Source organism: Macaca fascicularis, chromosome 7 (assembly GCF_037993035.2).
Source record: "Macaca fascicularis isolate 582-1 chromosome 7, T2T-MFA8v1.1".
Classification (NCBI taxonomy): domain Eukaryota; kingdom Metazoa; phylum Chordata; class Mammalia; order Primates; family Cercopithecidae; genus Macaca; species Macaca fascicularis.
This window is the reverse complement of record NC_088381.1, coordinates 90,137,087-90,151,735: the sequence shown is the minus strand read 5'-3', so window position 1 is coordinate 90,151,735 and position 14,649 is coordinate 90,137,087. Positions and strand designations below refer to the sequence as shown.

Genomic DNA, 14,649 nt, shown 5'->3' with positions numbered 1-14,649 from the left:
AATGTAGAGTGTTTAATGTTTATAGAAAGCTCAAATTTTGTAGCTGGAATCATACTTCTGTGGAATTAAGATTTTATTATACAGATTTTACATTCCTTCAATTGGCTGATTACCCCTGGGGCACCACAGGGTGGTGACAAGGGTGGGCCCTCCCAGAACCCTAGAAAAACTCCCTGCTTCATCTCCTGTGGGGAAACAAATAAATACCCTTCATCCTTCAATACAAGGGAGGGGAGAAAGTTGTAGGAGCATCTCTGGGCGTGAGACCCTCCCCTACTCCACCTCCAGTGGGAGACAGCGAAATGACCCTATCTACTGTGATAGTTCTATGATGCCAGAGGAGGGGAGAAGACAGATGGATGGGGACTTGTCCTCTTTCCCTTGGGAGGGGGTGGTGGGTCTGGCCTTCCATGCCAGGGGCTCCCATAGCCATTGACAAAAACTTGCATGGCCCAGCAGTTCCACGGGTACATCCCAATTCTTGAGCTAATATACCTACTACTTTTTGCTTAGTTTTATTACAGATTGGGAGGAAAAAGGAATGAGGCTGAAAGATTGCCAAAACATGGAGTCAGGGCTAACTGAGGAAACAATGGAAGAGCAACATGGAATCACTGCAGGATACTTTTGGAAAGGCAACTGTGTAGGTTTAAAAAAAAAAAGTGGCTTGAAGTGTAGCTTTGGGGGCTAGAAAAGAGTTCCTAAACCATTAAGTGGGAAAGTGAGAACAGCATTTCAGTGGGATCTTAGACTTACAGCAGCTTGGGCCACTATAAACCAGTGTCCTGGTCATGTCCCGGGAACCTCACCCACTATGCACCTACTACTGTCCCATTGTCTGAATATCTGAAGTATGCAGGTATGAAGTATAACCTGCATACTTCAGATATTCTTGCTGGTTATGTGGGGTTTATATTGAGTTTGGTGGTGTGTGGGGACTGGTATGGGGCAAGGACTAGAGTAAACACACTTTCTTTATAACATTCACCATGGCTAGAGATGCCACAGTGCAGAGTGGTTGTTTTATAATCACCACTGTACCGCTGTGTTAAAGCCGGGTTTAGAATGCGAGTGCTGTTATATTCATCATGTATATGACAAGTTAAAGGGCTCTTAACATTGAGCTCTGTAATGAATGTTTAGTATGAGTGAATGAAAAGATTATTGAATAGAAATACTAGCTATCCAATTGGCAGGGCTCTAATTGCAAAGTAGTCTGAGCGTTAGCACACATGCATAACCAAGTAGTGACTGTGGGAACTTGGGAAGTTACCAAAGGAGGGCAAAGGAAATACTATGTGCAGCAAGATTCCTCTGGCATGGTGAACAGTCTCAGCATCTATCCCACTGAAATAACATCGTGAGTGGGATCACGGTACATGACAAAGCATACGGTATCAATCTAGCCCATCAGCAGTGTCCAAGCTGTGGTGAGAAACCAGAGATGTAGTCTAACATAAGATGCATAGGGAATGGCACATGCCAAGGAGATGGACTGGAAGAACCCAGGGAAAGAGGATTTTTGGAAGAGTCAATTGACAGCTGTCTCTCTGTCAGAATACCTTTTTTAACAAGGTGCCAGCTCACATCCCAGACTGGTGACCCAGAGGCTGCGCTGAGAGTCACAGCTGCAGCCTGCTCAGATAACTGTTTCCTTTATTGAAAGCTGCTGTGTTTGCATTGACTCACAACATGGTTGGGGACTCAGCTGGACAGCATACCAAATGCCAAGCAGAAATTCCTAATGCCACCGTCTGCCCAGAGGACTCCTTGTTAAAAAATGTTATGGCACAAACTATATGTTTATCCAGGGAAATGTGATAGGGAAGCAACACTAGCAGAAAAGTAAAATACAGTCTAAAATGCCATGGCAGTTGGAAAAAGTTTGTTTTCGTGAAAGATGCCATTCAGTCAATTTCCCTCTGATTTTGACAGGTTGAACTGTAAGTTTCAAGTATATGGAGGCTAAGTCAAAAAATGTTTTAGGGCAAGCAAGATGAGAAAAAGCAGCTTCTGCATACACACATGAGGGAGCTGTGCAAAGGAACCAATGTCCACACTATAGTCAGGGCCTCCCTGTGTGGCAATCAGGAACCCAGACTCACGTGGATCATCCAGCATGAAAAGGCTCTTGGCTTTTCTCTAGTGGATACTGAGGTTCTATCAGTCCTCTTTTCTTCTAAGGGCATGTGAAACCTTGGCTGATTTTGACTGGTAAAGGAGGCCTTGGGAGAGGCTTAGAAAATAATGGGATTAAAATGCAGAGGAAAGACCAGAAGTGCAGCCGCCACATGCTATTGTTAGAACTGATGGTGAAACACCTTTCTGCAGTCCAGAGAGCCTTCCTCTTCTGACCTCCTCTTTGACCCTGAATCGAATCCTGTAAATGCTGAGGAGTCAGCATTATGTGGTTGAATTATACTGTGGTTGGGTGGGAGCACTTTAGGCAAGCCCCTGGCACCTTCTTTTTGTCTTTTTATTTTAAAGTAGGGAATAGATCCAAGTGAAGGCTATTGTGAAGAGTAAGTCATCCATGGCTGTAACACGCCAGCATCGCCAGATGGGGTGCGGGAGCATAGGCAATTTATAAAACCTTTGCAGCAGCTGCTGTGACCACAAGGGATGATACTGGCTCAATTTAGCATTTTTAAACTTAAGTATTCACCTCATGCTAATGTATGTAGCTGTGTTCTCTCATTTGAAGTTGTTCATTTGGAAATACAGAAGGATGAGACATTATTCTTTAAATAAAATATTCCCTTTCATTACATCTGTGTCTCAGTGATCCCTAAAGCAGAAATTCAGTTCAAACATTAAATTCAATAATCATATATTAAACAGTTACTCTGCAATGCACTATGGAAACTGAAGATGAAACAGACCAAGGATCCCCGCCTTGAGGGGTTTATAAATTAGGAAGAGGATGAAGGAAGTATGCAAACAATCATGGCAAAAGAGAAAACACATGAAATAACTCAAGAGTGGTAAGTGCTAAGGTGGTTCAACTGGGGGAAGATTATATCCTCAGAGGAGAGTTTTGCATTGGAGATATAAATTTGGGAGTCATATGTGAAATTAATGCTGCGAGGGTGAATGAGATCATCTAGGGAGAGATACAGAAGAGAACATAGAGCCAGGCAAGGACCCTGGCTGCTCTAGTATTTAGAAGATATATAGTGGAGGAAGAGCCAGCAAGGCGGACTGAGAAGGAGAAGCCAGTGATGAAGAGGAAAATCAGCCAAGAGTGGCCTCTCAGAAGCTACGTGTGGAAAACATTTTGAGGAGGAATGGGTGGCCAATGGTGTAGCTAACCACTGGGAGGTTGTATGATCACTGGCTATTTACTTGTGTGCTTGTCTTGTGTCTGTCTCCTCTTATTTTATACAGGTAAGTCCACAGGGAAGGGTGCATGTCTGTTTTGCTCACACCATGTACTCAATGCCTGGCACAGTACTTGGCACATAGTAGGACTCAAGATATATTTGTTGCAGACAGAAAGGAAGGAACAAAAGCCAGTCTGAAGTGTTTATACTTAATTCGGTAGACAAAGAGTAGTATCTGAATAGCATTTTCAGGTTTCTGACATTGAGTTTGGTCTTAGCAAAAAATGCAAGCCTTCTTTTTGAGGCCTGTACAGACCCATTGGCCTTACGCGTAGCTCCTTTCAGCATCATTAGGTACCCTTCAGTCTGGATGCACAGAAATGAGGAAACAGCAGGAATCTGTCTGACTGATTCCCACGTAATCCTTTGGGACAGTATTTGCCTATAGAATTTCACGAGTCTTAATGGCTGTGCCATTACAAAAAGAATTCTGTGATTCCAATCCCACGTTAAATAGGTATCTTTACAGCAGGGGTTCTCAGAGCATTTAATATGGTAATAAGAATTTAAATATTAAGAGGAGGATATTAATATGTTGCATTTGCCAAAATTATCTGATGGTGGAATTCTGTTAAACTGTGCAACAACTGTTAACAATTTAACAGTTGAGGGATGTTAAATTGTTGGGAAGGGTGACATTCTGAAGAATAATTGGGCAAATGTTGCCCCCGAAGAATTCTAAGAAGAAAAAAAGCATTTTAAATTCCTTTTTAGTTGACAGCAGGAGAAACTCCCCAGGATGAAGACAAATTACATGGGTGGAGTTAAAGGGTATGGTAGGTTATAATTATTATTCTGAAGTATTTGATCTTTCTTTCCATGAAAAAGGTTATTGATTCCTACCCATTGCTATGTGTCTTGCAGTGCCTTCTGTGGGAAAGGTGTGAGTCCCTGCTTAGTTGATTTTGTGCTTGGCCATGGAAGGGCTTTGACCAATGAATGTGAGTGGACATGACGTCTGCTGTGTCTGAGCAGAAGTTTTAAGAAGTATCTTGAGTTTCTGCTTGCATTTCTCTTGTTCTTTTTCTTCTGTCATAAAAACAGTGTGGAGGGGCATGGTGGCTCATGCCTATAATCTCAGCACTTTGGGTCATTAAGGCAGGTGGATTGCTTGAGCCCAGGAGTTGGAGACCAGCCCCGGCAACATGGCAAAACCCCATCTCTACAAAAAAACAAAAAAAACAAAAATTAGCCAGGCATGGTGGCATGCACACCTGTAGTCCCAGCTACTTGGGAGGCTGAGGTAGGAGAATCTCTTGAGTCCAGGAGGTTGAAGCTGCAGTGAGCTGAGATTGCACCACTGTACTGCAGCCTCTGGGCAATAGAGCGAGATCCTGTCAGGAAAAAAAAAAAAAAAAGTATGCCCCAAATAGTGGCTTATCTTTCATCTTGGGCTCTGGAATGGGAAGACACAGGGAGTAGAGCTCAGTAGCCAACTGGTAGTAAAAGCGGGAACAAAAAGTAAATGTTCATTGCTGTAAGCCACTGAGGTCCTGGCACTGTTCGTTACCACATCAGAGCTGACTAATACAAAGAGGAAAATATGGAAGGGTGATATGACTATGGCAGCTGTTTTATTCCAGAGCTCTCAGAAGAGACACAATTTCAGAGGAGAAGCAGAACGCTGAATCAGAATGGCTCAGTTTACAGGTGACTTTTTTGTACAGGGCAAAAGTTTTACTCTTGCTGTGATTAAAAACAACTCCATAAATGAAAATGGTTCAATCTAACCCAGATAAAGATTTATAGATCCGGTGTAGCTACAAGGCGCTGGGATATCTGAGGAGAAATCTCAATATTTCACACCAAATGAAATCAAAGAACACACCAAGGTGAAGGTTCACAGCCAGCCCCATTGGCGTGGTTGCTGCTCTATAAAGCATTTTACTAGTCTCCCTGGGCTTCCTCACATTGGCAGGATGAGGCTAGGTCAGTGCACCAGTGGTATCAAATTCTGGGAAAGCCCAGAGGTTTGGGAAATCTCTTTAAGAACAGAAGTTATTAATAAAAGGAGTGATCATCATTCAAGGAAATAATATTCTCCTTTTACTCTCCCCTTCCTCTTTGCTTTTCTTAATTCTTTATCTTTTCAACCCATACCACTACCATTTTGGCTGCTCTGTTCTGCGGTGTGTACAATAGCAACATTTTGGAAGTATCTAAGTTTTACTTGGCAGGGAATTAACTACATTCTGTGGTTATAGAACCCCTATGAAAGCTCTGATATAAATCCACTTTCCCACAAAAAGAAACTGATTGTGTCTAGTCTGGGGTTTTGTATTTTTCCATACATTTTCAGTTTATTTATTTTCATTTTTTTAATTTAAAATTTTTTTATTTTACTTTAAATTCCAGGATGGTTTGTTACATAGGTATAAACGTTCCAAGGTGGTTTGCAGCACATTTTTGGCTATTTTTCAATATTTTATTTTTTCTTTTTATTTTAATAGAGACGAGGTCTTGCTTTGTCACCCAGGCTGGTCTTGAACTCTTGGGCTCAAGCAATTCTCCCATGTTGGCCTCTCAAAGTGTTGGGATTAAAAACAAACAAGCAAACAAAAAGTGTTGGGATTACAGGCATGAGCCAGCGCGCCGGGCCTATTTTCAGTTGTTTATTTTCACTGCAAGCATCAGAGACCAACGTGAGTGTGTTTGTGTGTAACTGTTGAGGATGCTCATCTTCTCTCCTGGGTCATCTTAAGGAACCTGCAAGCACACCTTACCTCAGGGAAACAAGTGCTTTTTCTGTTATGAGCCTATGTCACCTCCTGTGACAAGCGCTCCCCATCTCTAGGCCATCACTTTCTTCTCTGTGTTCTGTTTGCTCCTTTCTCTGTTAGTAAGTTTCTATTTTCATGTCTATTTCTTCCACTAGGAAGAGCACCTTGAGGACAGGAATTGAGCTTTGGCCGCCTTTGTAACTGAGCGTGTGGCACAGGACCAGGAATATTCTATGTGCTCAGTACATATTTGAGGGATGACGATATGCATCCCCATAATTATAGACTTGTGTATTTTAATGATACAGCTACTGAAAATAGCTACACAAAATGAAAAACACCAAGAGGGCTCATCATAAGCCTAGCCAGTAGTCACTAAGAAAATAATAATCATTTTGGGCTCCTCTGATTTCTTCGTGTCTAGCTAGACTCTCAGGGCAGGTTTTACTTATCTGTTCAGGATCCCTATGTGGAAGCTGACTCAGACCTATGGAGGACCCTCTAATCCTGTTCAGTTGTCCTGTGTGCCTAAGAATGGGCTCTTGAGTATGCCAGACAGAATGAGTATAAATCAGTGGTTTCTAAGAAGCCTTGAACTCCAGCTCAGGATGACATTGGAGTCTCCGAGACCCTTAAAAAGTGAGAATATGGCAAGGCTTGAGGCCCCACTGCAGCCCAGAGTATGTGATGATGATCAAATTCTGGGAAGTCCCAGAATATGGGAAATTCATTCATTTATTCATACAGATATGTTTATGCGATTTGTCAGGTTGAATAAGCAAATGCAGATATAGTCCTTGATCTCCAGAGCTTACAGACTCATGAGAAAATAGGCATAATCAAACTAATAAAATATTACAAACTGATATATGAAAGCATTAAAGAATAAACAACCTGAACTTGTCAGGAGATCTCAAGATGCCTCTGAAAAACGAATGTGTAGACTTTGATCTTTTTTGTTTAACTCCTTTCAATAGGAGTTAAACAGGGGACGAGGAGAGGGAAAGTGCTGCAAAACCCTGGGGTGGGAAGGCAGCTGGTACATTCAAGTATTTAATAGCTGGAAGAAGGCATGTTTGGAAAATGAGGGAGAGAGGAGTGAGATATGGCAGAGGAGGTGAGAAGGAGTCAGACTGTGCAAGGTCTTAGAGGACTTTTAGGGATTTTCATGTTTTGCCTATCTGCAATGGGAAGTTACTGAAGGATATTTAATGAGGGGTATGACGTGATCATATTTGTATTTTGGAGAGATCACTCTGGCTGCTGTGGGGAGGAGATATTGAATAGTACCAGAGGCCAGCTAACTTAACTCAACAGGCTATAGAAACAATCCAAAGAAGAAAATCGTGGTTTTGACCAGGCTGGTGGCAGTGGATGGAGAGCAGTGGATGGGTTTGAAATGATGGTGTTATTCCTTCAGATAGGGCACCTTAGGCTAGGGCCATATTCACAAGGAAGATCTTGATTTAAGTCTTGGAGTTGAGCTGAAGTGCCTTTGAGACACCTGAGTAGAACTGTTGGTCAGGTGGACACATAGATATTAATTCATGTATTCAACTCACATTTATTGACTACCCACTACAGGTTAGTCACTCTATTAAGACTCATATGGTACAGGAAAATATATTGAACTTGGATTCTTCTCTCAAGGAGTTTAAAATTTCTTAGACAGTCATGAGGAATGGTTGGACAGGATAGCTATCTTTAAATATTTGAATATGCGAAAGTGAACTTAGTCTGCCTTACTCCGGAAGGCACAACAAATATAAAGATATGAAGTTATGGGAGGCAGATTTTGATTTGGTTTAGGACAGATTTTTTGAAATAAGAATTGTCATTGAAAATATTTGAATTGAGACTGGATGATCTTATTCACTCAATATTTAGTGAACATTTAAACTGAATGAGGGGATTCCTACTTGGCTTTTAAGATCCTTTCTGGCTTTCAAATTCAATGATTCCTATTTTCTGTTTAAAATCTTAATTTTCAGAGTGAAGGTCACAACTTGGATTTCCTTGAGTCCATTTTCTTATTTGGACCCTACCTATATCGTCCTGAGAGCTTTCAAGATGGTGTAATGAAGACTTTCTCAAGGCTATGGCATCTTCTGAATCGAGAACATGTTATATGATAGAAGTAACATTCTCTTCATTGCCTATATCTGGCCTCCGCTAATGTAGAGGAAGTGGCATATTTACATGGTTTCAGATTCCCTTATTTTCTCTTGCCTTTCACTCATAGCCATGGTTTCACAATGTTGGATGACCTCTTTGTGAGGGCAGCCAGGAGATGGCACTGTTCCTGAAGCCAGGATGCCTTCTAGCTGCCTTTGGGCATCAGAGAGGAATTTTCTTTTTCCAGCCATCTAGCCTGCCCAAGGACTCTTCTTGGGAGCCTGGTGAGAGCGGCAAGCCTATTCCTATGTCTGACAGTCAAATTCAAAGTCTTTTTGAGGGTTGACAGACACTCTCTGGGATTTCTCTTCACTGCTCTGAACTCTTCCAAGTCAGCCCTTCTCATGATGGATAAGAATTACAGAAAGCAGAACAGTGGAGGCAACAATAATATGAATTTAGTCAACTATCAATTGTCTTTACCACTGGAGGGGGAAGAAAATTAACAATACAGGGCGGGCATGGTGGCTCACGCCTCTTATCCCAGCACTTTGGGAGGCCAAGGCAGGTGATTCGCCTGAGGTCAGGAGTTTGAGACCAGCCTGGCCAACATGGTGAAACCCCATCTCTACTAAAAATACAAAAGTTAGCCAGGCATGGTAGTGGGCACCTGTAATCCCAGCTACTTGGGAGGCTGAGTCTGAAGAATTGCATGAACTTGGAAGGAGGAGGTTGTGGTAAGCCGAGATCATGCCACTGCACTCCGGCCTGGGTGACAGAATGAGACTCCATTCCAAAAGAAAGCAAGAAAGCAAGAACAATATAAAAACAATAGTGGGTGTTCATTTCACTCATGTGGCTTTAGGATTTCTGCAGACACTTGGTCTATGCCTATACTATGCTAGGGCCTACAGTGGCCCTGTGTCCACTTAAATCTGAGGCTTCAGATGTTACGTAAAATGCTTCCTTAATTACCTGCTAGTAAGCACAGGAATTATTTAAATTTTCCAGGTTTTTTACTTTAATTTTTGTCCGGTTTCTTTTTTCATTGTGTCCAGACCCTCAGATTGTTGGGCAGTCCAGCTCTTTTCTCCCAGGATTCCCTCCTCCTTGCCTCTAGGCTATTTTTCATGCTCACCCCAGGCCTACCTCAGGTTCTACGTTACCCCACTCCAACATGGGCCTGTACTTCATGTCCTCATTCATCCTGCAGGAGTGGACCACTGGAGGCACACATTCTTGTGTCTCCTGTTCCTCTTGCTCCTGATCAGACTTAACCAGACACCAATAATTTGTGGATCTTTTTTTTGGCTTGATCTTGAATAGAAGGTATGTGGCGCAAGATTCTGGGTTTCCGTGGATAATCCATCATGGTGTGGTAAAAAGTATATTGACTCAGTAAATATTAATTCATTTCCTTATTTGCTTGTGGAGAATGAGAAATTATAAAACCTAGAATTTATGTACTACCTTCTTCTAAGAAGTATACAAGGACTCACTGTCACCCCAATAAGAATATTTATTATCTTTTTTTTTTTTTTTTTTTTTTTGGGACGGAGTCTTGCTCTGTAGCCCGGGCTGGAGTGCAGTGGCCGGATCTCAGCTCACTGCAAGCTCCGCCTCCCGGGTTTAGGCCATTCTCCTGCCTCAGCCTCTGGAGTAGCTGGGACTACAGGCGCCCACCACCTCGCCTGGCTAGTTTTTTGTATTTTTAGTAGAGACGGGGTTTCACGGTGTTAGCCAGGATGGTCTCGATCTCCTGACCTCGTGATCCGCCCGTCTCGGCCTCCCAAAGTGCTGGGATTACAGGCTTGAGCCACCGCGCCCGGCCATAATATTTATTATCTTAGTAGTAACACAAATAATCTGTAAGCTGAACTGGGGATGACTGACTGCCTATCAGTGAACTCTGGTGGCACATCAGTATCATTAGTATCCCTTCCGGAGATTTTTTACAAGTATGGATTCTTGGGTGACATTTGCGAAAGAGTGATTTATTTATTTTTTTACCTCCATGAACATTTTCAATAATGATGAATGCCTAGACCAGTGCTTCTCAAACATTAATAAGGATATAATTTACCTGGGGAGTCTTGTTTAAAATGCAGATTCTAGTTCAGTGGATCTGGGATGGTGCACGAGATCCTGCATTCTGAAAACCTTCCAGGTGATGCTGATTATGATTGTCTAGACTACACTTGGAATAGCAAGGTCTTAAGGCAGTGGCTTTCAACCCCAGGGGGAGGGAAGAGCAAGAGGAGGGGAAGGAGGTTGAGTCATCTGGGAAGCCAGAGCTTCAAGCCCACACCAATTCAATCAAAATCTCTGGAGACGTATCCCAGACACTAGTATTGTCAAAGGATATCCCCAGGTGATTCAAATATGTGGATAGAGTTGAGAACCTTTGTTCTAGAGATACCTTGACCACATATAATGTCCATTTCTCTGTAGTCAGGGCAGGAGAGCCTGGGCACATGTCTCACAGTGAGAAAGAGAGCAAGAGAGAGAGGAGGAGGTACCAGGCTCCTTTTAAACAATCAGCTCACTCATGAACTAATAGAGTGAGAACTCATTTATCACCAAGGGGATGGAGCCAAACCATTCATGAGGGATCTTCTCCCATGAACCAGTGCCTTCCACTAGGTCCCACCTCCAACACTGGGAATTACATTGAAACATGAGATCTGGAGGGAACACACGCCTAAACCATATCAGCCTGTCAACATTCACATGAGTGAACTCGAAGTGGATCCTATTTCGGATGAGCCTTGAACTGACTACAGCCCTAGGTAACACTTTGATGGCAGCCTGATAAGAGGCCTTGAGCCAGAGGATGCAGCTAAGCCACACTTGGATTTTTTGACCCACAGAAACTGAGATAATAAATGTCGTTCTGAACCTCTAAGTTCTGAAGTGATGTGTATGTGACAATAGATAACAAGTATACTCACCATGAAATACCCTTCCTTTTCCTTCCCACTTATCCAAGTCCTGCCTCTTTTAAGCCTCAGCTATTCTAAGACAATTTTCTTAATGTGGTATGTATACTACACAGCCATGAGAAGGAATGAAATAATATCTTTTGCAGCAACATGGATGGAACTGAAGGCCATTATCCTAAGTAAAATTTCCTAGAAACAGAAAGTCAAATACTGCGTGTTCTCACTTATAAGTGGGGGCTAAATGATGTGTACACATGGACATGCAGAGTAGAATAACAGACACTGAAGACTCCAACAGATGGGAAGGTGGGAGGGGAGTGAGGGTTGAAAAATTACCTACTGGGTACAATGGTTACTATTTTGGTGATGGGTACACTAAAAACCCAAGCTTCACCACTGCGCAACATATGCATGTAAGAAATGTGCACTTGTACTAAGTATATACAAATAAATTTTTTTTTTTTACAAAAGCAAAAAAAGTTTTAAAAAATATTTCTTTTCTTTTTTTTTGAGTCAGGATCTCACTCTTTCATCCAGGCTCGGGTGCAGTGATGTGATCATAACTCACTGCAGTCTCAAACCTAAGAAACTTTTCTCAGAGTGGTTGGTCCTTTCATAAACTCCTAGAGCGCTGCACATGAAATCACTAACCCTCATTATCATATGTGCTGTCTTATATTTTTGTATTCTTTGTAATCTTTAATTGTACTTTCGAATGCCCTGTCTTTTAAAACTAAATTGAAAACACATTGATGAGAATAGAACTTTGACTAGAACTTGCCTTAGAACTTTGCTATTCCCATGACCCGTCCCAATACCACGAACAGTAAGTACCCTAGAAAAAACATGTGATGAAGATGATAGCACATTGGAAGAAACGTTGAATAGAAGGTATCAGGAGGGTTGACTTTTAGTTGTAATTTTTACGGTTATGTCTACTCTGTGTCCTAATGCCTGAATTTTAACCTTAGGTAGAGAGAGGATTCCAGACAGATATTTGAGCAGAACAAAGAGATCCAACAGGATGAAGGCACTACCTGGATGAGGGTTTAATGTTTGTATGTTTAAGCCCCTCTGCCTACTCGTCTGCTCAGTGGGTTCCTCCAGGTATTTGCTCCCTGCAGTCTCATACCTTCTTGGCTTACCCATTTCAACTTGGGACTCGGGAATCAAATAAATTTTTTAATTTAGTTGACCCATGCTCAACTCAGAAATTCCACATTGCCACAAGTATTTGTCTCTAAGCTCTCTCTCAGCAACCGGCATGAAGGAAGCCTGTGCATTTCCCCTTCCTGCTCACCCCTACCGGTCCCCAGGACTCTTCGGCAGCTGAGGGAAGATATAAAACACTCAATACCTGAAATAGTTGTGGAAACATTTCAGAAAATGACTCTATTCATCCTTCTTCACAGAGTAAGAATTAAAGCTATCTCTAATAGCTTTGGAAATTTTGATTAGGATGGTAATGGAAAACCATCCTTGCTTTATCTGGCTTATGCACATGAACACTTTCACAATAAAGACTGCAATGAGCTATAGCACTCATGATAGTAAAAGTTCTGTTTATCTCAGCCTGCCTTCACAATGAGAGGGCCTATTCAGTATTAAAAGCTGTTATTTTCAACCTTTCCTCAGGAGCCTGTGAGAAACAGGTGCAGCAACCCCCCTCCCCCCACAACATCTCTCCACAATAATCCTCACAGTCTTTTCTGCCCTCTTCAACTGATAAAGAAGGCCCCTCTAAGCCAACTGCAAAGATAAGCCCCTTGCCCCCATTTCAACTCCTGGCCTCTTTTATCAGATGTTACTGTTGAAGTGATCAGGCAGCTTCATCTCAGGTGTGGTGCACATTTTAGCCCGGGGTGGTCTCGAATTGGATCTGCCGCCTCAGTTTGGTCCTAGGGTTTCTGAAGCGGTCAGAAACGGAGCCGCAGCACTGTGGATATCAGACGCACAGTAGTAAGTCCCAACATCTTGTGTTGTTGCTTTTTGAATGTCAAGCATAAATTGACTTTTTAAAGTATCGATTTTCACCTTGAAATTATTCCCTAAATTGTCATTAGAATTGTTGCTTAGTTTGGAGATCAAAATCAGAGAGTTATCTTCACTCTTCTTATACCAGCTTATTTGATAGTTCTTCAGGTCGCCTCCTGTTACACTGCAACGGAAGGTAGCAGCCTCCCCAATGAGGACAGTCAGTGCTTTGGTATCCGGTTTCAAAATTATATCCAGTGAGACCCCTGAAATGAAAAGCCCTAAGTCAGAAAGACTGTGAAGAACTTGCTCTTCCCCAAGGGGATGGGGTATTACAGCAGTGCTCTGCAATGATACACTTTTTTTGGCCCCCAGAAAATTGCCCCAGGAACCCATATCCCTAAGAGCCAAAGGCCCCAGCCTGTCCTTACCTGCGCAGAAGATGGTGAGGAAGAAGAGGAGACAGGTCTTTGGCATGGCTTCATGGGTGGGGGGCGGTGGTGACCCTGCAGTAGGCCGGTGCTCTCCTGGCGGTCCCTGCCCAGATCAGCAGCTCTCTGCCCAGGAGAAGTTTTGTCCGTTATATAGGTGGTTTGGTGTTACTCACTTCCTGAGAGAGAGCTGTGACGGGCTGGCAAGGTCACAAGGTAAGTTGTTTATTCCACAAACATGGGCTATTGCAGGCCAGAGACTATTAGGGAAACATAAAGGTAAACAATATGGGCTCCCGCTTTAAAAAAATTCAGTTTTCTGGGAAGACAGACATACAATGACAAGTGTTAAGTGCAAATACAGTGGAGTGTTAAGTCCTATTAAAGAAGTAGATACAGCATGTTCCAGCAGAGTGGTGGAAGGAAGTGCTTCTGCTTCCGGTACTCCGAAGGAAAACCCTGAACTGAGCCCTGAAAGTTCAGCAGGATGTTGTCAGCCTTCACTTCCAGAGTGCATTTCCAGGAGCGAGAATGGTCTGAGTAAAGGCATGAGGGCACGAAGGCGCAAACCAGTCTGTAAAATATGGTCATTCTGTCTCCAATTTTCTGCTGTGTGGTCCCTAAGACCTCCTGATCTGTTACCTTCTCCAGTCTCACATTTGGCCACTCCCCCACTTATGTTCAACACTTTAGCCACATAAAAATACTTGCAGGTTCAAAGATGTGTCATAGACTTCCAGATGCTCAGTTTTTACACTGGCTTCTCCTTCTTCCTGGAAAAGCCATACCGTCCTTCTCCCTTCTTTAACTCTACCTGAGGGAGGTGTTCCCCTGGACCTCCTGCCATGTTGGGTCATGGCACTTATCACCTCTATTCTCTGATAATCTGCTTGTTTTCTGCATTGAACTTTAAGAGTACTTAGGGCCGGGCGCGGTGGCTCAAGGCTGTAATCCCACCACTTCGGGAGGCCGAGATGGGCGGATCACGAGGTCAGGAGATCAAGACCATCCTGGCTAACACGGTGAAACCCCATCTCTACTAAAAAAATACAAAAAACCAACCGGGCGAGGTGGCGGGCGCCTG

General features: G+C 42.8%; 1 protein-coding gene and 1 long non-coding RNA gene across 2 annotated transcripts in view; both read right to left on the bottom strand.

Annotated features, from left to right (window-relative positions):
• Window positions 1-14,649, bottom strand: part of LOC101925857 (T cell receptor alpha chain constant) — a 487,011-nt gene that overhangs the window by 135,786 nt on the left and 336,576 nt on the right. The window lies entirely within an intron of this gene.
• On the bottom strand, window positions 11,653-13,690 carry LOC135971938 (uncharacterized). Its single transcript, XR_010588360.2, has 2 exons — window positions 13,566-13,690; window positions 11,653-13,400 (listed from the first exon to the last, which is right to left on the bottom strand). It is a non-coding gene; the product is annotated as an uncharacterized lncRNA (long non-coding RNA).